General features: G+C 49.0%; 1 protein-coding gene across 1 annotated transcript in view; it reads right to left on the bottom strand.

The window, feature by feature from the left end:
* CBFA2T2 (CBFA2/RUNX1 partner transcriptional co-repressor 2) overlaps positions 1-23,543 on the bottom strand; it is a 54,420-nt gene extending 30,877 nt beyond the window's left edge. The window contains exon 1 of the mRNA XM_074156839.1: positions 23,435-23,543. The gene's annotated coding sequence lies outside the window, so the exon portion shown is untranslated. The remainder of the gene's footprint in view (positions 1-23,434) is intronic.
* Positions 23,544-25,467: the final 1,924 nt, after the last annotated feature.

The raw sequence follows: 25,467 nt of genomic DNA, 5'->3' as shown, positions 1-25,467 counted from the left end.
TGCCCCATCCCTGGAAGTGTTTTAAGGCCAGGCTGGATGGGGCTTTGAGCAACCTGCTCTAGTGGGAGGTGTCCCTGCCCATGGCAGGGGGGTTGGAACTCAATGATCTTTAAGGTCCCTTCCAACTCTAACCATTCCATGATTCTATGATGCTCTAAGAAGAATAATTCCTGTCAATGACTGAATACTCCAAGTGTCAGAGCAGGACATCTGCCTAAACTGGAAATAATTGGGTTGTTTTCCCATCAAAAACACCTCCTTCCAAACCCTACCTGGACTGGGAAACGCTTACAAATGCTACTTTTCAAGTGGTGCCTGCAGGACAGAGATTGAACGTGTTTATGGAGTAACACTTCTGCCATCAAGCCACCAAACATCACAACTTTGCACCCAGGACCTGCAAAGGTTAAGAAGGGAAAGAGGCAGGGGTGAGGTGGCCCCCCATCCGGGTGGGAGAGCTGCCTTCCTGGCCTTGAACACACTGGAGATTCACATGGGAAGACTATTCCCTCGGAGGAAAATAAAACCCAATCACAGAGATGCTGTTTCAGTCTTGGCTCGGTGCAAGAATTTCATCTTCCCCAAAAGTCGATGGAGCCCAAGGACCAGATTTCCCAGTGATGGGAGTTACAGATTTCAGATGCAGCGAAGCTGCTGGCAGGGGGGAACAGCTGTAGGCACACAGCAGTTTATGCTGCCTGCCCTATATATTGGCCTGCCCCATTTAAGGAGCCCAGGTGTGCAAGAGACTAGAAAGCCCCAGAGCTTTGAATACACCTGAAACCCTTCCTCCCTCCGCTCTTCAGCGACTCCCTGAAAGGCCCCGGGTTTATCTGCCTCCCCGCGCTGAACGTCGGTACGCACCGCGTCTCCTTTGCTGCTCCAGTTCTCATCCAAGCGTAACAAATTAAAAAAGGAGCATATGTTAAGATTAAGTGCAGCTGATGATTTTTCTTTCCTGGAGAGGAGAAAGAGCTAAGTGAGACGAGGAGAGCACACCAGGAGAAAAGCTGGGGTCTCGAGTGGTCCTTGGAGAAGCCCAACTCCTGTCTTCCAACACAGCAGCACATTCTAGAGGGGGCAGGTTCAGCCCCCACTCAATAAATAAGATTTCATCGTATTTATTTTCTTTAAAGAAGTCTTCCACCTCTGGTGTTTAGCACAAAGAGAGTGTTGCTGTGATAGGTAACCTCTGAAGTAATGGCTAGCGTTTACTCGCGTTATAAACGGTATAAAGAAGCCGCTTTATTAGTCTCTTCGTGCCTGTGGGTTTGAGGAAGGGAAAAGGCACAAGAAAAGAAATAGCAACAAGTTAGGGAGTACCTCAAATAGACTGGAATTTAAATTAATCCTTAAATGCCTTTGGCAATTAGAGAATAAACTAAGCGATGAAAAAGAAAGAAAAACACTGCATGAGGAAAACCGGATGTTACCTTCCCCCCAAAAACAAGATAAGGAACCGGAGAAGCAGCCATTAATAACTCCGGGGGCAGACAGACATGAATGGTCTGCCTCCCTGTCCGCTTCCCAGAGTTCAACACATAGTTCTGACAGATGGCAGAGCATTATCAGGATGAGAGATTTATATTTATTAACAAAAAGTGGATGGTGAACCTGTCTCGCATCCTTGCTGGGGCCACCGCTCCCAGGTTGCGTCTCCCACACACACGGTAGCGTTTCAAAGTGGTGACGGGCAGCGATGGAGAGCCCGAGGCTGGCAATGCTCCGCTCTGCAGAAGGATGCTCAAGAGAAAAGCCTTCATCCAGCCGTGAAGTCATAGCCATGAGATTGCCAGGAGCAAGGGAAGACAGAAAGAGCCTCTGCTCTCTTCAGTGCAGAAACGTGGATGCTTTATATGAATTTTCACCATAGCATTTGCATGGGCACTATTTAACACCATCCACTGAGCTCTGTGTGAGCACACAGAGTATGTGCAGGCTCTTAAAGCCTGTATCAGCTCAAGACAGTAAAGCCTTTCCTCCTCCTGCATGGATTTAAAGTCTGTGGCTGGGTGTTTGGAGGGCACATACAGCATGAACATTGATATCTTCAAGCCATTCTTGATGCAGGTGTAGGACTCCCCTTGACTCACTGTCACCAGAGTTAAGAAGGAAGGAGGAACCTGCCTGCCCTGGGAGGGATTTTGTAGATCCCATTCATAAATAAGCTCCACAGAGTCTGAACTGCTCCCCACAAACCCATTTGCCAGACTCAAGCACTCCAGCTTCCTGTAGAAGTCAAAATATGAAAGATATTGGAAGAAATAAGAGAAAAACACATTAAAAATGAGAGAGCACCGCGTAACAAACAGGTACACACAGGTAAGGGTTTGCTCGTCCCTTTTGCAGCATAGAGAGAGCAGACTCAGTCAGCCCTTGCCAACAAGGCTTTGACCACTAAGTGGCTAGATTGGAAGTCTGTAAATTAACGAAGTTTTGGGTTTAGTTGATGTCTTTTGAACAAAAGACTGTGTACAAGGGTTTGCCCAGTGGTTCAGTCTCAGAAGTGAAAGCAAGTAACGGTTTCACACAAAGAGGAGGTTTAATCAGAGCAGATGTTTTCAAGTTTCATCTAGAACAGGCAGAATACGCTCATAACCTAAAAAGCCACTCCTCACCTCAAAAAGATAAGAGCCCAAAATTCATACCTGCCTCTTGAGAACGAGGGACTGGAGAATCGTCCCAGCAGCCGCAGCCAAGGTGAAGTCTGCCAGGAGAAACTCTTTGGTGACCCAGGAGCCAGGTCCCAGCTCATTCTGGAGCCAACAGACAGATGGACACTGCCAAAGGTGATTCCACCCACCCCAAAATGCTGCAAGGGAGATAAGCCCTGCTCCAGACACACCTCTTTCCACTGGCCCTACCACCTCGGATGGCCATTCGGACTAGAGGCATGAATTATAAATCACCTACAAATCAGCAAGACGAGCCCTTCCTAGAAACAGTCCTTAGGACCAGAGGCTCGTTTCCCTGCTGTTTACATGGGTAAGAGTCTCTGGATTAAGATAAGGCAATGCAAAGCTTGTCTAAACCATAGAATGGTTTGGATTGATAGGGACCTTAAAGACCATCCAGTCCCACCCCCTGCCATGGGAAGGAACACCTCCCACCAGACCAGCTTGCACAAAGCCCCCTCCAACCTGGCCTTGAACCCCTCCAGGGATGGGGCATCCACAGCTTCTCTGGGCAACCTGAGCCAGGCTCTCACCACCCTCACAGCAAAGAATTCCTTCCCGAGATGTCATCTAAATCTCTCCTCTTTCAGTTTAAAACTGTTCCCCCTTGTCCTATGGCTCCCCTCCCTGATCCAGAATCCCTCCCCATGGGGGACGATCCATTATTAAATGGATAAAAGGCCATTTCAAAGATGGAAACAAAGGAAGGACACACCTGGGTGCCCTCTCCAGTGCCTGGCAGGACCCTGCCTACAGCCCAGGAGAGCTGCTCTGAGGTAACCAGCTTGATATATCCTTCTGGAGAAAAAGCCAGGGAAAATGGCCCAAACCCATCCATCCCAGCCCAAAGGCGGCGGCGATGAAAAGGACCCGCTGCAGTTGGCTTCCGTGGCAGGGTTCCCTGTTGACAGTCTGAATGCAAACGAGAGGCAGCATCAGCGGAACCTGACCTGATAATGTAAATAGGGTGAAATGAAATATGGTTCGCCACCTCCCCAGCTTTGGCGAATGTTTATTTTGAATAACATGCTTATCTGCTCCAACTGCTCACCATCTGTTTTCAGTCTCCACCAAGCTAATATTTTTCACATTTAGGAACTGAGAAATGGGAAGAATTACATTTAAATTTTATTAACATCTTTCCTCCGCTCTAAGGTTGCCTTTCCCTCCCCTTGACGGCTCTAAGCCATCTGTGGAGCACCTTAGCCGTTCTCCAAGGCATGCAGATGAGGTGTTATCTACATGCAAAGCAAGAGGATCATTATTTAGACTTCCAGAAGACAGCATTTACTGCTACTCCACTGCAATCCCTCCATCACCTGCTTCCAAACAGCTTCCCCCATGCTCAAACTGAAATCGCATCGTTGAGGAAAGAGCCAGTATTTTATCTTTTTGCAGCATCACTGCATCAAAAAAAGTGATGGAGGGGGAAGACTGAAGATAAGCATCAGAGACAAGGCAGCTGATACAGTAGCCTTTGGAAAAGACAGGATGGTTGGGTTAATCCCAGGAGAGGGAGACGTTAAGAGGTTTGCAGTCAAGATTACATTTCTATACAAATATTGACATTTATTTGCTCGTAGGGTGGTTTCCAGAGGTCTCCCTTTGCTCGAGTCAATAAATGACAATTTACAACCAGAACTGGGAGCCACGAATGTGTCACATAAACAGGTCAGCAGCAAATGTTGGTCAACGGAGGTCCTTCTCCGTCCTCCTCCCTCCACGCCAAAGCACAGAGTTGGCTGATATGATACTACAGCATCTGTCGTAGCGGGTAACTTATGTTACCGCACAGATACTTCCTCCACTCAACGCAATCAGCCTATTTTTACCCCGTTTAGCTTGGTTTTATAGCACATCGAGGCTCCCGAGCTGTAAGATGCTGTGGGAGTGGAGAGGACTCGGCACCTCGCAGGAGAGCCTCTCATCAGACAGGAGGGAGCTGCGGAGCCTGGGACAGGCATTTTATAAATCAAAAATAAATGCGTGTATCTCCATTGCCATCTCTTCCTCTCCCACACACAGCTGTTTCACTTTAAATCTCAATTCCATGTGAAACTCAGATAGAAGAACTTGAAAGAGCAAAGTATGTTATCGCTCGCAACCAGTCCAGAAAGCAGTTAATAAGGGAAATAAGATTAATAATTTATTCCTGAAGGCAGACTGCAGATCTTTATCTGCCCTGCCCTTCAGTGATTTTTACAAAACCCTATGGATGTGTCTGATTCTACAAACTCATTGGTAGCACAGGTTGGACTTCACAGCAGTTCTCTTCTGCTGTTTCCCCACCCAACACTGGCTCTGCCCTTGCCTCAGCCGCATCAGACCCACCAGCACAAACCCACCCGCCACATCTCTCCCTCCTCACCTCTGGCTTCCTCTTGGTCCACAAACTCATACCAGGGCCAGCAGTGCAAACCCATGGCTGCATCCATCCCACAAGTATCACCTCCAACAACCCCCGCTGTGGGATATACATCAGGGCCCTCAAATTCTAGTTGTCTTGCTTCTACAGCCTGTAGAAGAGCTGTTGGGAGCTCTGGAGCTTCCAACATCAGAAGGACATGGACCTGTTGGAGCAGGGCCAGAGGAGGCTACGGAGATGTTGGGAGGGCTGGAGCCCCTCTGCTGTGAGGACAGGCTGAGAGAGTTGGGGGGCCTTCAGCCTGGAGAAGAGAAGGCTCTGGGGAGACCTTAGAGCCCCTTCCAGTCTCTAAAGGGGCTCCAGGAAAGCTGGGGAGGGATTCTTGATCGGGGAGGGGAGCCATAGGATGAGGGGGAATGGTTTTAAACTGAAAGAGGGGAGATTGAGATGAGATCTCAGGGAGAAATTCTTTGCTGTGAAGGTGGTGAGAGCCTGGCCCAGGTTGCTCAGAGAAGCTGTGGCTGCCCCATCCCTGGAGGGGTTCAAGGCCAGGTTGGAGGGGGCTTTGAGAAACCTGGTCTGGTGGGAGATGTCCCTGCCAGGGCAGGGGGTGGGACTGCATGGTCCTTAAGTCCCTTCCAAGTCTAACCATTCTATGATTCTCCAAGTACACAAACCACTTTGGTATTGTTCCCTCCATTCTCCTGTTCTCTTTTCCATGAAGCTTAGACTGCGAAAGGTGCCCTGAAGACATCTACACACAGCACAGAGCCACCTGGGAGCTGTTCCTGCTCTTACCAACACGCCATAGCAATTCCCTTCCCACAAGTGCCCAAATAAGTGAGTTTTGGGGACTCAAGTTCATCTCTTGACATCCCTGCCAACAGCTTTTGCTCATCAGCTGTCTCAAAGGGATGCAGCGAGCACCACCAAGCCCCAGGGAGGGCAACCCTCCTCATCCTCACCAGCCCCTTGCTCTGCCCCCATCATAGACATCCACCCTGCAGGGACGGATATACCTCTGGAATATATATCCCAGCAGAAGATATTCCTGGAAACCAAAGCCTGCAGAGCAGCCAGCGCTTCAGTTTGAGGATGGGAAGACCTTTGGGGATCGGGGATAATGTCCCTCCCTCCCCAAAACCACCTTGGATGCTCACTAATTCATTTGATTATTACTGCTAAAGTATTTTGCTATTTTTCATTAGTTCATTGTTCCATTTAAAGTTACAGAATCGAGACTTTTTTTAAATCGTCCACTTCTATTACAATATTAAGAAATATTTACCCCTCCACACTCTTTACTTACCAGGCTAAAGCTCTCTGAATGAAAAACGAAAGCAGTTACACATATCAAACAGGCAATTATCACAATCATGGAAAAATTAGTTCTTAAAAGTCTCAGCCTGCTGCAGGGCTCTCCAAATCCTCCGGCTCCGAGAGAAATGACGGTGGCGGGAGCAAACTTTCCAGATGGGAACATCTGTCTCTCATTTGCCACAGGGAAGAAAACACCAGGAAGATTAACGGCTCCCGAGTCCGGTGGAGCCCAGACACAACACGTACAAAAGTGATACCATTTAGAAAGACTCGGAGCAACAGCTTGGTTTGAAAGATTATTTTTTCTGATCATTATTTTGTGGGGCTTCTACATACGGAGAAGCTTGATGTCAGGGAAAAAAAGAGATTGAGTTTCCCTTATAGTAAATGCTATGTATAGGGAAAGCAAGAATTGAGTTAACTATGAACACATGAATGATATATGGCACTTTTACCATCTCAGCTACTTTTCAGATATGAAGAGTCATTAAAAAAGTTGCCTTTAAGGGGTTACCCCCAAAAAGGTCTGAAATCGCTCCCTGCCCAGAGCAGCAAGGCCATGGACAGGGCAATTCACCCCTCTGGGGTCCAGGGAGTGAACACCAAATTTTCACTCCAGAGAGTAAAAAGTGACCCAACACATGGGAAACTCATGGCTGAAGGACACTTCAACGCAGCCTCCCCAGCACAGCTAATACTGAAAGTCCATTCCTCTTACTGGTATTCTTTAACCTCTGCCGCAGTTTAGGGACAGCATCTCTTGCGGCCCCATCCCTGGAGGGGTTCAAGGCCAGCTTGGAGGGGACTTTGAGCAACCTGGTCTGGTGGGAGGTGTCCCTGCCCAGGGCAGGGGGTGGGACTGGATGATCTTTAAGGTCCCTTCCAACCTAAACCTTTCGATAATTCTATGATGAGATCGTCGAGTCCAACCAACAAAAACAAACAAAAAAAACCAACATACACAAAAACCAACACCAAAACCAAACCAAAACAAACACCCACAACCACACCACCCACAAACAGAGACAAGCCAACAATCTCGGGCACTAGAGCATGCCCTGAAGTGCCATGTCTACACGTTTCTTAAATACCTCCAGGGTTGGTGACTCCACCACCTCCCTGGGCAGGCTGTTCCAGTGCCTGACCACCCTCTCAGTAAAGTAATTCTTCCTAATATCTAATCTAAACCTCCCCTGCCCCAACTTCAGACCATTTCCTCTGGTCCTGCCATTATTCCCTTGGGAGAAGAGGCCAACGCCCACCTCTCTACACCCTCCTTTCAGGTAGTTGTAGAGGGCAATGAGGTCCCCCCTCAGCCTCCTCTTCTCCAAACTAAACATGCCCAGTTCCCTCAGCCTTTCCTCATATGACTTGCTCTCTAGAGCCCTCACCAAGAAGATACTGTGATTCTATGATTTACGAAGGTAGGCAGGCATTTGGGCCAGGCTCCATCCCCTCCAGCTACCCACACACGTGATGCTACCCCAATCAAAGTGTCGGACACTAATCATAGAATGGTTTGGGTTGGAAGGGACCTTAAAGATCCTCTAGTTCCAACCCCCCTGCCCTGGGCAGGGACACCTCCTACCACACCAGCTTGCTCAAAGACCCCTCCAACCTGGCCTTGAACCCCTCCAGGGATGGGGCAGCCACAGCTTCTCTGGGCAACCTGGGCCACCAGGGTCTCACCTCCCTCACAGCTCGCTTCCCCCACAATGTCTGCAGCCAACATGCAAGATGTCCTCTGCACTTCAACACCAAAGCCACCAGCATCAGCGCGCCACAGCTTTCCTCCCCATCTTCCACAGCAGCACTTTTTGATCGCAGAGGTACCCATTATAGCAACTCAAACTCTTCTTATTTCTAATTAACAGCCTAGTTTTTGATGCCTATTCAATACCCACCAGTTTTCAGTGGTGTAAAGCCCTCCTGGAAGAGCCCCAGCCTGTTGTACAGGGTAACAACAACAGTAAATGCAGGTAATTCTGAAAGAGGACCCAAGTGTTGAGACAAGAAAACTTCAGAACGGATGCAACTGCCTTTAAAACTTTAGACTTTTGCAAGCACTTGGGTCTAAACCAAAGTTGTGCCAAACTCTGCTGAGGGATAAAGAAAAATCATGTATTCCCCAAAATCCCACAGGTTAGACAGAACAACAACTGAGCACTGTAATTTTGGGAGTGGAAATCTTTTTTTTTCTTCCTGCTCAGGCTAATTGATATTGAGTAAGTAAAGCCACAACTTTTGTACCTGTAAAATTTTGGGCGACACAAAAGGGAGAAAAAAACCCATAGCAAAACAAGTTCTAAATTTTGAAAGTTCCACCTTAACAGAGGCTTTGAGGCAGCCTTTAGGATATGATTTTATCTCGCACTCATAAATCCTTTAAAAACTTGGATTGCTGGCCATTTAACAAGCAGCTCCACCCTTCTCCTGCTCTCCAGATGAAACACATATGCACTGAGCTCCATTTTGTTACCTTCCTCTCCAACCCAGCAGCATCAGAAAAAGCGGTGGTAGAGCCCAGCAAGCGGTGTTTAATTGGCATCCTCTTAATACTAATTAGCTCCAAGGGGTTCTCCACAGCTCATAATGGTCAATAGAAATGCATCCACTGGTTTAAACAGGCTTCAGAGAGGCAGAGATGTTGGAGGGGACTCCGAGGAGCAACCCTGCTGCAGGCAGGGGAACCCAGGCCACCACCACAGCTCCTTGTGGAGAAGCCAGCGTGGGGCCACCACCACTGCAGCCCTGACTGGGCTCCTGCGGACCCAGGTAGGGGTCTCAAGAAGCCTTGGGGGGGCTGTAGAGTTGTCTCATCAAGGGGAAGAATTCCCAGAAGGTTCTGGCTGCCATGCAGCTTCTCTGCAGCGTGTCCTGCACAAGAGCCTCTCGCACACCCAGGGAAGTGGTAGAGTCACCATCCCTGGAGGTATTTTAAAGCCAGGTAGACATGGTGCTGAGGGACATGGGTTAGCGATAGGTCCCTCCCCTGCTCCCTGCCCCATGGCTGCAAAGAGGCCCAGAAGAGCACTGCGGGTCCAGCATTCCCATGGCTTCCCCAGGGAAAGCTGCGTTTCCAATCCAAGCCACTTCCCAGGGGATTTTTGCTGGGACCTGCAGCTTCCAGGCTGCGAGTTTGGTTCATTCCTGGAAGCTGGAAAAAAAAAAAGTAGTGATGGTCTATTCTGAGATACCAGGTTAGCGACCTTTCTTTTCCACCACTTGGTGTTTCACATCCCAGCTCTTAGTTTCAGTAGGAAAATTAAAGTTGTGGAAGACGAGGTAATTTTCTAGCCAATTCCATAAGAAATTCAGCAGATGCCGAGAAAGATGCTGTTTCTGGGTCAGCACAGTGAGAGCCTTTGCTGAAAGGCTTCCTTCCCACCAGTGGTCCCTCTCCGCTCGCTGCAGGATGAATCCTTGCCTCCTCGGGAGCAATCATGTAGGGAGTTTCCTTGGAGAGAAGCATCACATCCAGCAGGGGCTATTTCACTCCCTGGTGCATTTTTAACCCGACTCCAAGCAGCAAAGCGAGGGTGTGAAGCCCCGTGACACAGATATGGGGAAACTGGGATCCCAACACTGTGGCTACTGGGGCTTCCAGTCCTCTGCTCCCTGTTAGCTGCTGGGAACTAGTTTGATCACACTCAGCACCAGCTCCTACTGGGATGTTTGAACAGAAGCTCCTACAGATTGTTAAGAGCATCTTTTGAACCGATAGGTCTCCGGTAAAAAATATCCCCGTGCTCCAGACCTAAGGGTCCCAGCTACAGCCTGTCAGTTCAACACCCTTCTGCTCCCCAGCACCCCATGGGGAACTCCCACGTAGCTCATAACTTTGGAGGTGAAAAAAATGCAGGTTTTCTGCTGCTCTTCAGAGCCCCCGTGAACCAGGAGGGGCATCAAGAACCACCAGAAGCAGCTTCTGCTGTGGTGGGAGCTGGCACGAGCTGTGCTGCCCAGGCGCCCCAGCAGCACCCACGGGTGACAAGTGACGGCATGGCCTGGGCTGGCACGCAGCTGCTGGCAGCAAGGTTTACTCGAGTTTTGTGTCGTCAAAGAACCCAGAAATGGTTCAACCACAGCAGCAAAAGGAAAATACAAGCCTCCTTTGGGAGAGACAGCCCTCATCTATATATGATCCTGCCTCACCTGCCTCGCTGGGTGCAACAAAGATGAGCATCCTCCAGGACTTGGACAAGATAAGAAGGACAAGTTCTGGGTCCTGCACTACTCCTGACCAGACAGGGAAATACAGACACACCTCGCGGAAACATATACCCTGTGTAAGGCAAAGCCATCCCAGAGCACCTCGCAGGTTCATACTGCACAGGGTAAAAGCGTAACAGCTTCAAAATCATTAGAGGAGGAAGAGAGTCTCATTTAAAATGAGAGGATGGACTGAAAATCACCATAAATTCTCCTTAAAATCATCCAGTACTTGAAGATTTAAGATCTTTAAATCTGGTTACTAAAAACGTACTAAAAACAGGAGGAGGTTTAAGTCAGAATTTTTAAAACAACAATTTAAGGCTATATCCCTCTCCCAGTCCTCCACCTCCTGAGCCCTGCTGCTTGATGATTTGGTTCCCACTGCTATAAATCAACATAACAAACCACACCTGGCCTCCAAAAATAGCCAGATTTGCTCAGTACTGGCTTTCTTATAGCATCACAAATGCCACTGGGCATGCGGGGATCTGAAGCTGATGAGAACTGGTCCAGCAGATCTGGTGTCAAATGGGTGAGGGTATCCAGCGAGTAGAAAAGAGTCAAATCGAGTAATACAGGAACCGAGATAAAAAAGTCTATTCATGCAAGAAGGACCCAAAGCACCAGTGGCAGCAGTCCAAGCACCACTACGAATAACTGGTAAATAATGCCACTTCTTAAGGCTGTTTACTTAAAGATGTGAGAAGATCAAGGCAGAACACCACATTTAACCCATAACAATCAACCAGACCACAGAGAGGAACAAATAATACCAAGGACACCCAAAGCTATTACCGAAAGCCTAAATTAAACTAGGAAAAAAACAAAGCTTGTTGTTAAGCACAGAATGGGTACAAATCCCGACCACCTGGAGATGAAGCAGTCCAGAAGCTGACAGGCAAAAGGGTTAGTTTACGTGAAAACAAGGGTCATTTCTGCAAAACAAAAACAGAACAGAAATCCAACCCAAAACAAACCACCATCCAAGTTCTGCCACAAACCCAGAATGAAGCAATCAAGGCAGGACACAGGGAAAACAATCTCCCTTGGGTCCCTGAATTTTCCTCTCTTTTCCAAGTATAAAGTGGAGTCCAACAGAGTCTCCCTTCTCCGGATGGAGGCTGAAGAGCAGGAGCTCACCCACCGCCAGCCAGCTCCAGGGCTGAAGTTCCACCAAACTGGGTAAGTTGTCCAAGAAATCAAGGAGGAACTTGGAAAAGGCTTGGGAAGTCTTCTTCATCCCCATTATTTACAACTTCCTACAAGTGCCAAAGTCCAAACCAAGGACCACAAGCGTTCCTCATCCCGCAGCCTGCTGTGGCTTTACTTCTGCAGCCCTTGCACCATTGACACCCGTCTTGCTACGCCATCAATGGTCCTAAGGTCTCCAAGGCTTGCTAATCACGCCATCGCACCCGTTGGCTCTCTGTAGAAAGCATTCCTCATTCATTTGGGTGCTGAGTACATTAACTGCTGCCCAGCTAATGTTCCTCCCGATCGATGACACACACAGCAGCCCTGCCAAGATGACAATTCTGCCTCTTTAAAAACACCCCTCACATCACTACACAAAGAGCTCTTCCCCTTCACCCCAAAGCCCATCAGCATGTGGAAAGCTTTCCACCGTCTCACAGAGCTGGAAGCACAGGAACAACACATTAGGGATGGTTTTTAGAGGTTTTGGAGCCTGATGATGCAGATGGGCACCTACACACCTTTAGGAGCAGAGCCACCGGTGCAATGCAGCACCATAGAATCATAGAATGGTTTCGGTTGGAAGGGACCTTAAAGACCATCCAGTCCCACCCCCTGCCCTGGGCAGGGACACCTCCCACCAGACCAGCTTGCTCAAAGCCCCCTCCAACCTGGCCTTGAACCCCTCCAGGGATGGGGCAGCCACAGCTTCTCTGGGCAACCTGGGCCAGGGTCTCACCACCCTCACAGCAAAGAAGTTCTTCCCCAGATCTCAGCTCAATCTCCCCTCTTTCAGTCTAAAACCGTTCCTGCTTGTCCTATGGCTCCCCTCCCTGATCCAGAGTCCCTGCCCAGCTTTCCTGGAGCCCCCTTTAGGGACTGGAAGGGGCTCAAAGGTCTCCCCAGAGCCTTCCCTTCTCCAGGCTGAATCCCCCCAACTCTCTCAGCCTGTCCTTACAGCAGAGGGGCTCCAGCCCTTGGAGCATCTTCATGGCCTCCTCTGGCCCCACTCCAACAGGTCCATGTCCTGCCTGTGCTGAACCACCATCTCCTGCAGAGCCCAGGCGCTGAGAGATGAGGGTGGACAGCAGAACCATTAAAGCTCATTACTTCTTGGTCTCTTCAGGGAATGACCCCAGCAGAGATGGGCACACAGCAGTAATTGTCTCTGCTGCTCTGCTATGCCTCCTTCCTCTCTTTCTCTCTCCTGGGCAGCCAGAGATGGAGATTTTCCATGGATAACCTCTAGAGACTTGGTGACGCGCAGGAACCATAGAGTGAAGGTCTTGGCTCAGCTGCTGATGCACTTGCTTTCACAGCATCATACTGCAACATCGCACAGAGAAGACTTTCCAACTCATCATTCTTAGGGTTGTCCTAAACCAGTTACCAGTAACCCATATGAACCTGCTCACCATCAACTGGAGCACAAGACAAAGATGACATTAACCAAGAAGCGCAACCGCCAGAATTGCAAACCCAGGGAAGAGAAAACTTGCCCCACAAACAAAAAGAAACCCAGAAAAAAACCAAGTTTGTTTTAAACTGCTATTTTCCTCCCACGGTCACAGCGAAGCCTGTGACACTGTGCCTATAAATTTCCGCTAATGATGCGGCAGCAAAGCAGAACCCCATCTGTGCTTGGGCACAGGTGAGACTTTTCACTATCGTGTAAGTGCAGGCTGCCTTTCAATTACACTCACCAGCCCATTAGGCAAATTAGATTTGCATATGAGAGGATAACTAGAAAGTCAAGAAATAGGCCCCGAAGTAAAATACATTTTATAACCTACATATCCCTGGGAGGCTGTGGACAGTAGGTTTGCTGTTCAACCCAGGGCTGTGGTTGATGTTCCTGTTCTCCAGGTTTCTGCTCTTAGCGCTGGTGTATTTTTGAGGACAGTCCTTCCACCGCGCAGAACCGAGGCCAGGCAAAGACACCTGCATCCCCAGCTCCCTGAAAACATACCCATTTCTGCAGGGCTTTGCATCATTTGGATGTTCTGCCTTGCAGTAGGCTTGAGAGTAGATTCAAATATTACTGGCCCTGGAGAACTTAATATTGATTCCACCTGGATTTTAATAAATATACCACTAAACTACAGAATTATTCCCAGCACCCTAAGAAGGTGCACTGGCGTATGGCACATTTCTACTTTAGGTTACTCATTCAAAATCCTTGCTCCGAGAAATGCCAATTGCACAGTGAAAAGCAAAACATATTCCTAGAACTGTGTTTGTCCAAGTTTTGTGATAGGGAGTTGCCTTTAACGGCCATATTTCCCAGGAGTTATTTACAGTGTACTACCTGCTAAAATTAAATAATATCTCTTAAAAAGATCCCATTGTTTGTCCTTTACTTGTTTTCTACAATTGTTTAGGGTATTAAAAGGTTGGGTTTAAAATATTAAAGCTTCTTTCCTCTATAACCAGTAATAGATGAATCTCCAAAGATTTGGAAATAAACCATTTAAAGCTCAATGGCTGTGGAGTGGGTAAAATGGGACAGGATATGAGATTTGGGTATGGGATTACACTGGTGTCCCACATCACCAAGGACATTCGTGTGGACCAAACGGACCTGCTCAGGTGATCCTGAAGAATTAATCTGCCCACACCTACTTCCCCCCCCCACCCCAACCTCCCTTAGTGTATGCAAAACAGAGACAACCTAGCTCATCTCCCAGAATCCAGATGGCACTTGCAAACCTTGTCTGTGTATCAAATGTTGTTTTTTAGATCAAGTGTCCCTGGTTGACAACACAGAACTTTACGATGCTATCTTTAGAGAGGCTTCTCTGCAAAGAAACACCCTTTGAGCATACGTTACAGGGAAGATGCCAATGTGGCAGGGCGCTTTCAGCGGACGAGAGCCGGAGAGGGGCTCTTTGTCAGGAAATGTAGTGACAGGACAAGGGGTACTGGTTTTAAATTGGAAGAGGGGAGATTTAGATTAGATATTAGGAGTAAATTCTTTCCTGTGAGGGTGGTGAAGCACTAGAACAGGTTGCCCAGGGAGGTTGTGGGTGTCCCATCCCTGGAGGGGTTCAAGGCCAGGCTGGATGGGGCTTTGAGCAACCTGCTCTAGTGGGAGGTGTCCCTGCCCATGGCAGGGGGGTTGGAACTCGATGATCTCTAAGGTCCCTTCCAACTCTAACCATTCTGTGATTCTATGATCTGTTTCTGGGGGCTCAGATACCCTCAAACAAGCCGAGCCTGGCCGAAGATGAAGGGTCATCCAGCTCCCCTTTGAACACCAAGCCCCTACAGAAGAGATGCGTCAACAAGTTAAGATTGCAGAGATGCAGGATGAGCTCAAGGCAAAGTCCACTCACACACAAGAATTACCAGAAAATCCTATTAACGAGTTAGAATAGCTGAAAACGGATAGCAAAATACAACACTTTCCATTCCTTCATTTCTCCTACAGGTTTAGAGATTCTTACCCTACTTTCCTGTTGATCTAAATGCACGGGGCTGATAATAAACCAATGGTTTTCTTCCTCAAAGTCTTCATTTCCTCCTCCAGATTTCAGGTAAAGATAAAAGCAGCACATGCAAAGCAACTTTTTTTTTTTTTAAAAAAAAACCGTCCTGTTAATAAAGAACAAAACTCTACAAAACTTTCAGTTTCGCACATTCCTGAGATGCTGCTGTTACCCTCAACAAAAAAATTAGTAGTAGCTGTTAAAAATAACCCCATCACCCCCAAAAACCTCACCAACCCGAGATGTTTTCTGTGCTCTTCAGCTGCAAGAACAAGAATCATTACCTGCACGTGAAAAAGCACAAAAAACCTGTACATGCTCCCATTAAGCAGAAAAATGGGATTACAAAAGCCTGGAGAAGACAAATGTAGCTGCAGAAGCAGCAAAAGGTTGTGATACAGCTCGTCCCCAGGATCAGAAGGTGACACCACCAGCAGCGCGGTGGCTGAAATAACCCCTCGCACCCGCTGCTGAAAAGAACATTTCAGAATAGCGACATCAGGTAAAGCAGCTTCTTTTGAAGAAAAAAAAAAAAAAGAAAGTGATCCAGGAGGTAGCTCCTTCCATATTGCAGGCGCTCACAGTAAACACCATATGGCCTGTTAATTTAATTAGGGAGAAGAAACCCCCTAAGTTTGAGATTTGACTTTGAAGGGTTTAAAACAAGTATGAGGAAAATGGCTCAAGATACTCTATTGGGTTGTCTTGCTGGCTTCATTCATCCTTCTGACCTGATTCAGCTGGTGGCTCTCCCCATGCTGCACAGCACCTCTAGGGGGCTGATTTATTATTATTATTTTTTTTTTTTTTAAAAAGTGCATTACCAGATGTGCAAAACTTCCTCCACTGTTGCACCTGCAGGGCTGCTTCCCAGGAAGATCTGGGTGGTCCACACCAGGCAGCCGAACGAGGACGGGTCTGTATCAGAGAGGAGGTACATGCAGTAAATAACCTGAGTTCTTCAGCTGAACCCGTGTCCTCAGATGCCAACTGGAATTTTTATTTTAAATCCTTCTCACAAACTACATTGGTGGGTCCCACTCATCGAGGCAGGATGAACCTCAAGCTGGAGGTCAACCTGACAAATGTCAAAGAACCAACACTGAGACACAACCTCTTAGGAGAAGTCCTCTTAGGAGAAGAGGGGAGATTTAGATTAGATATTTGGAGGAAATTCTTTCCTGTGAGGGTAGCGAAGCACTGAAACAGGTTGCCCAGGGAAGTTGTGGATGCCCCATCCCTGGAATTGTTTAAGGTCAGGCTGGATGGGGCTTTGAGCAACCTGCTCTAGTGGAGGTGTCCCTGCCCGTGGCAGGGGGGTTGGAACTCGATCTTTAAGGTCCCTTCCAACTCTAACCATTCTATGATTCTAAGTCCATTCCCCATCTGTAGATAAGTTTACATTCATAATCTTGAGGTCAAACAAGCCCCAGAGGTTCTCAAAGACTTCTCTATCTGAGCAAAGACTCACCATAGCTTCTACTCCCAAAGTAGCAACAGGGACTCTTTGGCCAAAGGGGCTGCGTTATCAGAATAAAAAGTCATTGCCTGTTTTGACCAGATCTTCCATGTGAAAGATGTGGGAGAGAAACGGAAATTCCTTCTCCAACTTGGGGAGAAATCCAGGCTAGAGACTTGACCATCCCAAGCATCCTAATGCGGTTTCTCCACTGGCAGGAGCTATTTATTAAAGCCTCATAACCTCAAAAAAAAGTGGAGAAGTAAAAAAAGTCTGTACCGATTTCCCTCTTTTTTTTTTTTGCTTCTATCTTGACAATTCACAGTTGTTAACTGTTTTTTCTGAGGAGAGAGGAGAACACCTGAAGTCTTTTCTAGACAGAGGTTTGCATCTATATGTCTGTACAGCAACAGAAGAATGTGGTACCACCATCACACTGGAGCATCCCGGCAGGTCTCAGCCTGAGCGGTCCGGGGCTGCCCAGTGCATCACTGGGAGGGAACAAGGCAGAACCCATGGAAGTGGCACCACCAAGAACGCAAAGACACAAACCCTACAGATTATCTGTGAAACAGCCTCACAAACCGTAATGGGTGAGGTTTATGGGGCTTTGATGGATCTTCGTCTCCAAGCAACCTGCTCAGGCCCAGGCAGTAGAATGCAACACTTCGGCTGTGGTGCTTTGAAGACCACCACCCCCCAGCAAGCTGCTCTGTCAGGAGTCACCAGCACAAACCTCATCAGCAACGGCGCTGGAGTATAACCAAAGTCCTTTTGGGAGGCCCAGTGTGTTACAAGGGAAAACCAACAATTCTCCATGGAGGTATATACTACAACCGACTGACCTCCAGGCCTGTGTAGGGCTTTGTCACCCAAGTTGCTTGGACAGAAGCACAGAGGAAAGCTATGCCTGATGCCTCCACAGCAGAGACAAGATGTCACTCACCTCCATTTCTGCCCAGCACAAAGTAGGTCAGGGCTGTGTGGGCTGGTCCCATCATCATGGGACACAATGTGCCCATACTCTTTGCTGGAGATGCTCCCTGCCTCTGCAGAGCACCTTCATATTCAAGTCCTGGGCAGGGCACCAAGAGATCATAAAGTCATAGAATGGTTTTGCTTGGAAGGGACCTTAAAGACCATCTAGTTCCAACCCCCTGCCACAGCCAGGGACACCTCCCACCAGCTTCTCTGGGCAACCTGGGCCAGGGTCTCACCACCCTCACAGCAAAGAATTTCTTCCCGAGACGTCATCTCAATCTCCCCTCTTTCAGTTTAAAACCCTTCCCCCTCCTCCTATGGCTCCCCTCCCTGATCAAGAGTCCCTCCCCAGCTTTCCTGGAGCCCCTTTAGGGACTGGAAGGGGCTCTAAGGTCTCCCCGGGGCCTTCTCTTCTCCAGGCTGAACCCCCCCCAACTCTCTCAGCCTGTCCTCACAGCAGAGGGGCTCCAGCCCTTGCAGCATCTTTGTGGTCCACTCCCTCTCTCCTGTTACTACCTGCAGCACATCCCACCTCGGGACAAACCTAGGCTGTCCATGTCTCTGCCAGCAGGAAACCCAGAAGAGATTTTGGGGGTTTGGGGTTTCATGCAACCTGCCATCCTGTGGATGCATCATACCAGGAAAAAAAAAACAACAACAAACCACATTGTTCCTAGAATTTTGTAACGTCCGTTGGCGTGTAGTTCCTTTGGCTCCTCTCAACAGTTGACTACACTCACAAATCAACTTGTTCGAGTTTTATTTTCTTTTCTACCCTGTTTAGTAGGTGTGCCACAGCAAGATGCCAGAGACCAGGATTTCCCATTTTCCAGTTAAAAAAAAAAAAAAAAAAAAAAAACAACCACCAACCCCAAACCCCCATAACCAAACATCTAAAGCGCAGCAGACTTCTTTCTGCTCGCAAGAAAACCTCCTCTCAGGACACTGCAAAGATTTAATTTACTACCACTTGCCCTCCCGTTATTTTACATTTATGGGGTGGGGGCTGAAGGAAGGAAGAAAGCAGGGAGAGAGTGTAATTAGCTCTGCTTGTAAAAAATGTTCATCCCGGTTGTAAGAGCAACTGGACCCTATCGGGGGCTTAATAGATTTCAGGGTTTTGTTCCTCACAAGTGCTGAAGTGTCCGTGTGAGGAATAAAAAAAAAGGGGAAAAAAAAAGTATATAAAAAAAATAATCAATAAGTGGATCCTACTTCTTGCCACAACCCCATATGGAAGTAATCAAGCACAAGGGTGGCAGCTGGGGCCAATAACAGTCACCTGCAGTTGAGGGACATGGGGGTTTTCGGATGGGTTTTTAATGCTAATTTCCTGGAGGAACAATGCGGGAGCGGGCGCGGAGCGGCAGCCGAGGGGGGATGAATAGGGACCAGCCGGAACAATGGCTGCACCTGGTGCCAGGAGCAGCGGCACAGAGCCGGCACGCGGCCACCGCGCACGGCACATCTGTTCCCCGCACAATAACCCGCTCCCCACAACACCCCGCCACCATCCCAACTAATACCCCCTCTTTAAACATTCACAGCCTGCCGCAGAGCAACAGGTTCGAGCTCTTTCGGGGCTGCTACTCCTCCTCCTCCCCTCCTTCAGGGTGAGCTCAATGACGGTTATCAATACTTTTGGGCCTTTCTGGGTTTCTTTTGGTTAAAGGGGTGGCTACGCAGCATCCCATCATCAAGTTGTGGCATCCTGTTGCTGGGAGGAAAACTGACTCTTGGCTTTGTGGTTTCTATAGGACCGGAGAGGAGCCCAGCAGCAGATGCCATGCTGGGATGTGGGATGTCCCATCCCTGGAGGGGTTCAAGGCCAGGTTGGACGGGGCTTTGAGCAACCTGGTCTGGTGGGAGGTGTCTCTGCCCAGGGCAGGGGGTTAGAACTGGATGGTCTTTAAGGTCCCTTCCAACCCAAACCATTCTATGATTGTATGATCTGCAACAGTCCTGGTTCTTCCAAGTGGTCCTCTGGCCACCTGCGACTGTCCTCCTTCAACAGCACAAGTCCTGCCAGACACATGAAAACTGGAGTCCTGAATGCCAAGGAAATTCAATACACGTTATTCTAAAAACCTTAAGCTTGGCTTATAAAAATGCCACTGCCCAGCCCAATAAAAAGCACGACAGTTACACTTTAAAATGCTTTGAAACCTCTGAAATCGCTATTGTCCCTTCAGACGTAAGCTGCCGACACACAAAGCGGCGCTAAGGTCAAGGTCTTGCCTCAGAAAATTGCTTGCAGACCCAAGAACTGAACCCAAGCCGCTCCAGACTGCACTTTAACTGCGGGATCATTGCCCACCAGTCCTTCCCAGCTTCTACTCTTGCTCTCAACAAAGGTTTTTCCAGCCGTTCCCTGAACGCTGCATGAATTAAGAGGGTCTCCATCATAAAAATAAAAGTTGAAGAGGCTCCCAGAGACCTGCAGTGATGCTGCCCCCAGGGACTGCTCTGGAGTGCCTGTCAAAACACATTTCATACCTAGCTTCTAACAAGCAATCCGATACAGAAACAGTCACTAGATGCAGGGAAAAGGCAAGCTCACAATCTAGCCCAGAACAAGTATAGATAAGCCAGCTCTTATTATGGGAAAAAACCCAACAGGCAGCAGAGTACAACCATCTCCCCTTCAGATTTAAGAACTAGCCAGCGTTGCCTTAAATCTGCTACGTATGTCCAAGTCCTCAAATGACTTCCTTCAGCTATCCAGCTATACTGTAAACATCGCGCAGGCACGTCAAACAAATCTTGTTTTTTGTCCAAACCCTAAAAAAAAAAACAGAGCTGGAAAAAACCCAAGAGGCCACCTGGCTCGTCCATCCCCGCGCCGAACCGTGGGAGAGAAAAAACGCTGCCGGTGGTTATTGCGTTTATGGGGCAATTTGAGGACCGAAGAGCTGGTTGCCTTGAAAACTCAGCTCCTGGAGTCAAACCAGGCTCTTTCCCTCTTGCCTGCTGTCCCCCAAGGATAACTGCTACAGGTCAAAATCCACGTGTGACAAAGCCTTGTGAAGCAGCGGTAAAATAATTAGGGAGTTGCACACCAGGTAGCATTAAGGAGCGAAACCCCGCTCTCTTGGGGACGCTGGTCCTGTAAGACTGAGAGGCATAAAACAGGAGAAAAAAAGCCCCAAGAGCCTGACCCACACGGTTCATGGGATAAAAACTCCCTTGGCTTTTGGCCTTGGCGGGTTTAAACAAGCCTCTGCAAAAACCCACAGATGCAACTGGCAAAAATAGCAGCATCTTGGAAGTAATCAGGGGCCGTGGCTCCAGTCCCCGGGCAGAGCAGAGCCCAACTTGGCAGCACCATTTTTGGCCTTTTCACTATTAAATGGAGTTTCTGCTCTTTTCCTTGGGGCATTCCCTGTGTAATAGACTTTCTTAGATTAACGATTTATTCTCCTCGCCTTGAGCAATTCTGCTTCTTCCTCAGACCCTTCAAATCCTTCACTCGGCACACGGCACTTTCCCGTTGGTGATATTTGCTCAAACTGCCTTTGCTTTACCCCTTTTACCTTGTTCCTTACACCGGGGTCTCTGAGTTTTGCATTATTTTCCAGTTTCTCTAAGGGGTGGACGTGCTGGGGCAGGGGTGGATGTGCTGGGGAGGACCCACAGTCATTTAGGTGAAGCCCAGGCAGTCCCAAAAAATCAGACTAGACATCTTCTCCATATTAATAGTGAAAAATCACATCATCCAGCAGACAATTCAGGGGAAAAACCAAAAAGGCTTCACTTGGATGTGCTACCCCATTTCTATAAAAACCTTACGACCAGCTGCCAAGTTTTAAGCCACTCTAGTCCCCAAATGACAACCACCTCTCTCACCTAAGCGCTCAGCTCATCAGGCACCCCAAAGGCTTTCCAAAAATAAAGGAACCTGAGAAGAAAATAAAAGGTTTCCCCGCAGGGCTTGTGCGAGACACCGGCAAATTAGTTGTTTAATGGCCAAATCATGTCGCCCTGACACCAGGAAAACTTCCGTCTGCTTAATCAGAGCCTGACCTGCAAAGAGACCGCAGGAGCAGATGCTCCAACACGCTGTGCTCACAAAATTTGGGAAGTCTTTAGGAGAGCTGCAGCAGAGGAGCATTTCAGTATAGGCTTTTAGATGCTCTTTTGCTTTTAGGTATCGTCACACTCCGTACCGCTTCGCTGGAGATGTTTTTTTGGGTTTCATTCCTGCTTCGGTGCACTTTGAGATGTTGAAATCGTGGAGCAGCACACGCTCCTTCTGCCTCCTCTCTGGGGACAGCAATGGACACACAGGAGGTGTTGGTGTGTCTGTAGGTGCAGACTTACTATATATATATATTTTAAAAGCCTATACCCAAATGCTTGCATACTGCAGGAGAAGGAAAACCTTAAGGTGACCCATGCGGTGGCCGAAGCAGCCCATGCGGCAGCACAGCACCCTGCCAGGGAGCCCAGCCAGGCTGCGCCGCTCCCTGCCCGGGGAAACCCTGGCACTTGGCACCGCTTAAAAACCCACCCCGACAAAGCAACAGCACAGTGCCCCAAAGGGAATCATCCTGCACCAGGCAGCCTCACAAATATCCCTCTCTTCTTTTTTTCCAGCTCAACAGCAAGCGATCCTCAGTCACATTTTAGCTCCCCAAACTTTAAGCGCTGATTTTGATGCATCTCCCATGGCCGGGCAGGATTTCTCCGGCACGTAAAATGGACTGTGTGTACCATTGCGAAGGAGCCCAGTGCTGCAAGGTGAGGGAGATTGAAAATAAAAAAAAACCAAACCACCCAGTAATATTTTGCAGAGAATACACCCAGGGCAGCGGCTCAGCAAACGTGCAACAGAGGGATCTTTAAAACAAGCTGCTCCAGAGGGTCGGAGGAGCAATTTCAACTGCTGAACCCTCCCAAAAACCAGGGAGGAAGAGGAAGCGGGGGGGAAGTGCAGGTTTAAAATACACATGCAGGGAGATTACAATGGACTAAGAGAAAATACAGCAGTCTGCAGCCCGACGGCAAAAATATATAGGGCAGGGAAGGTCTGTTCCGGTATCACAAAATTGATCGGAGAGGTTTAGATGCTGGGAGCATCAGTTGCTGCTCGAGGAGAGCAAAGACAAAAAGGGAGCAGCCTCTGCCACAATGCAGAGAAGCACTGAAAACACACAGAAAATTAAGGAAATAGAAGAAAACCCCCTCTGCAGGCTTACCCCCCCACCCCCCACCCCCAGCTTCAATATCAGCATGCAGCAGTGAGAGTAAGGCTGGGCACGGCGGAAAAAAACACATTCTGCTAAAATGCACACAAAAAACCTTCCTGCTTTTCCATTTCCCCAGAAAATGCTGAATCCTTCTGCTCAAAGGGGGGGGGGGGGGCAGGAATAAAAATAAGAAAAAAAAACAACCCCAAAAAACATTCCATAGCAACATAGAGAGAGCTCTAACGCAGCTCTCCTCGGAGAGTTTAGTATTTTTTCAGCTGCAGAAGCCAGGCACGCAGCCCGCTCCTCTATTGAAGTTTCCCCCACTGCAGTGGAGGGGGGGGGATGCAGAAGGCCCCCCAACCCGGCGTCTCTCCCACCCTCTCCCTCTACCTGTGCTCAGGATTGAGGCTCTCCCCAGCACGCCGGAGAAACCCACTTCGCTCTTCAACCCTCCTCGGTGGCTGAGCATCCCACCCCCCCGCCACCCCCTGAGATGCTGCACCCTCCCCGGCCCCCTGTTAAAAATAGCCCCGTCCATCGCTTACCCTAAACAGGGAGGTTGCAAGGATCCAGCTGCTATTGAATACACCTAGTTTCTTTGAAATATAAATAAAAGCGCTCTTCCTCCCTCCTCCTCCTCCGCTCGTGATCTTCGAGCGCAGCCGGAGCCCAGCCTGCCTTCTCCTTTCATTAGCTGGACATGTGTCAGGTCCCGCACATCTGCGATTTCTCACCGCCTGGAGCCGCCTGTCCGATTCCAGGGAAACACAGATGGATCCCAGATGGGAAGGTCCTGCCAAACAGACCAGCTCTCCACCTTGCCAGAATACCCAGCTTAGAGGCGCGCGCACACACACACACACACACACACACCCTGGGCTCCCTGCCTGCTCCCTGCCTGCGCCGCGCCGCTGCCAGGCTGCTCGCCAGCTGATGTCACCAAGCACACACCTACCAGCGCCGACGTTAACTTCTTAAATACACGGAATTTGTTTATGGCCGGCAATAACCAAGCCAAGACGGCGGCCAGAGGAAAGGAGGCTTTGGCCAGTCCTTTCCACGAGAGAGAGAGAGAGAGAGAGAGAGAGAGACCCCCCTCCCCAAAGGGGCTCTGCCCGACGCAGCGCCGGGTGTAAACCAGCCGCCGGCTCAGCCCTCAGTTTTAAAATGTGGATAAGCTGTTGGGTAAACCAGGGAATTAATTTTCCAAAGGTTTCCCCCCCACCCTCCCCTCCCCGTAAACTCCCCTCCCCGTAAACTCCCCTCCAAGCCCCAGCCCCAGAGTGTGCAGCGCTGGAAAACTGGCATGTGGTAGCAATTAGAAGCAACAACAAGATAACAAGATACTGATGTTGCAAGGGTACCAAACCAGGGCTGGAAAATTCAAAGGAAGAGCAATTAAATGTGTAACATATTACTCGGCTCCAAGAGGAAGTGTTAAAGGAAAATGTAAATCCGAAATGTTCGGGGGGGGGGGCTAAACTCCACCAGGGATCTCACAGGTCCTAAGAGAAACCCACCGGTCACAACCACATTTGACCATTTTCCCCCCCCTCCCCTTAATACGCAGCTCTGCCACCTACAAACCCCCGGTAATTCTGAAGAGCCGCTGCCCAAGGTGCGGGGTGAACAGCGGACATTAACTGGAGCCCCCTGACTAATCCCATCAGCCCAGCACCATTCACCGCCAGCCGGGCGCTGGGGAAACATGGATTTACACACCACCATTCCTTATCCCAAGCATCCCCCGGTACTGCCCCGAAGAAGGGGCAACCACCCCTCCGGTGACTGCCCAAACCATCCTCCTCCCAGCTCCCATAAAACCACCCGAGGAGGGGAAGTGACGCTCACATTTTGCTTGCAGACCAGGCACGGGCACATTTTAATATCTCCGGAGGGATTCACCACTCCAGGCCCATGTTTCTCTGAGCTGAGCAGGTTCAGGTCTCGATGTAAATCTCTGCAGGCAACACCACCTCTCCCTCCCTCCAGCTACTTTTTTGGAGAACCAGAGACCTACGTTCCTTGCCAGAACAGCAAACTAAAAGCCCAAGCCCGGGGAAGCTGTTTTTTTAAAAACGCCCAGAAATCACACGAGCTGAATTCCCCGCAGTTGGTATAAGCGTGACGGGATATTTACTCACCCACAGACAGCAAATGCTTCTTTTTATGAAATTTCTAACACTTTGGGAGGCTACTGCTAACTGCCAAGCCATGCCCATAAACATTTTAGAAGTACTGCCCCCCCCCCCCCCCCCCCGGGCATCCCACCAAACCCCTGGCTGCTCTGCCTCTTCCTCCTAATTAGCTTAAGGTACCTCGACTTCCCTTTGGGAGGGGAAAACGCTGTAAAGGGAGAAGAAAAAAAAACCAAAAGTGCTTTAAAGGAAGTATTAAAAAGCATTCTGCGAGCAGGCATGGCATGTGTCATGAAGCCATGGGCCATGTTGTCCTGCTGCGGAGGACGGGTCCCCGGAACAGGCAGGATTCTGGATGATAATTATGAGGAGGCATTTGGGCCAGGGACTTTTGGCTGTTGTAGGAGCACACGAAGGTGCTGCAGCCTTGGATGGGCGAG

The sequence above is a fragment of the Numenius arquata genome, chromosome 12 (genome assembly GCF_964106895.1).
Source record: "Numenius arquata chromosome 12, bNumArq3.hap1.1, whole genome shotgun sequence".
In the NCBI taxonomy this organism is placed as follows: Eukaryota; Metazoa; Chordata; class Aves; order Charadriiformes; family Scolopacidae; genus Numenius; species Numenius arquata.
This window is presented reverse-complemented; position numbering and strand designations above follow the sequence as displayed.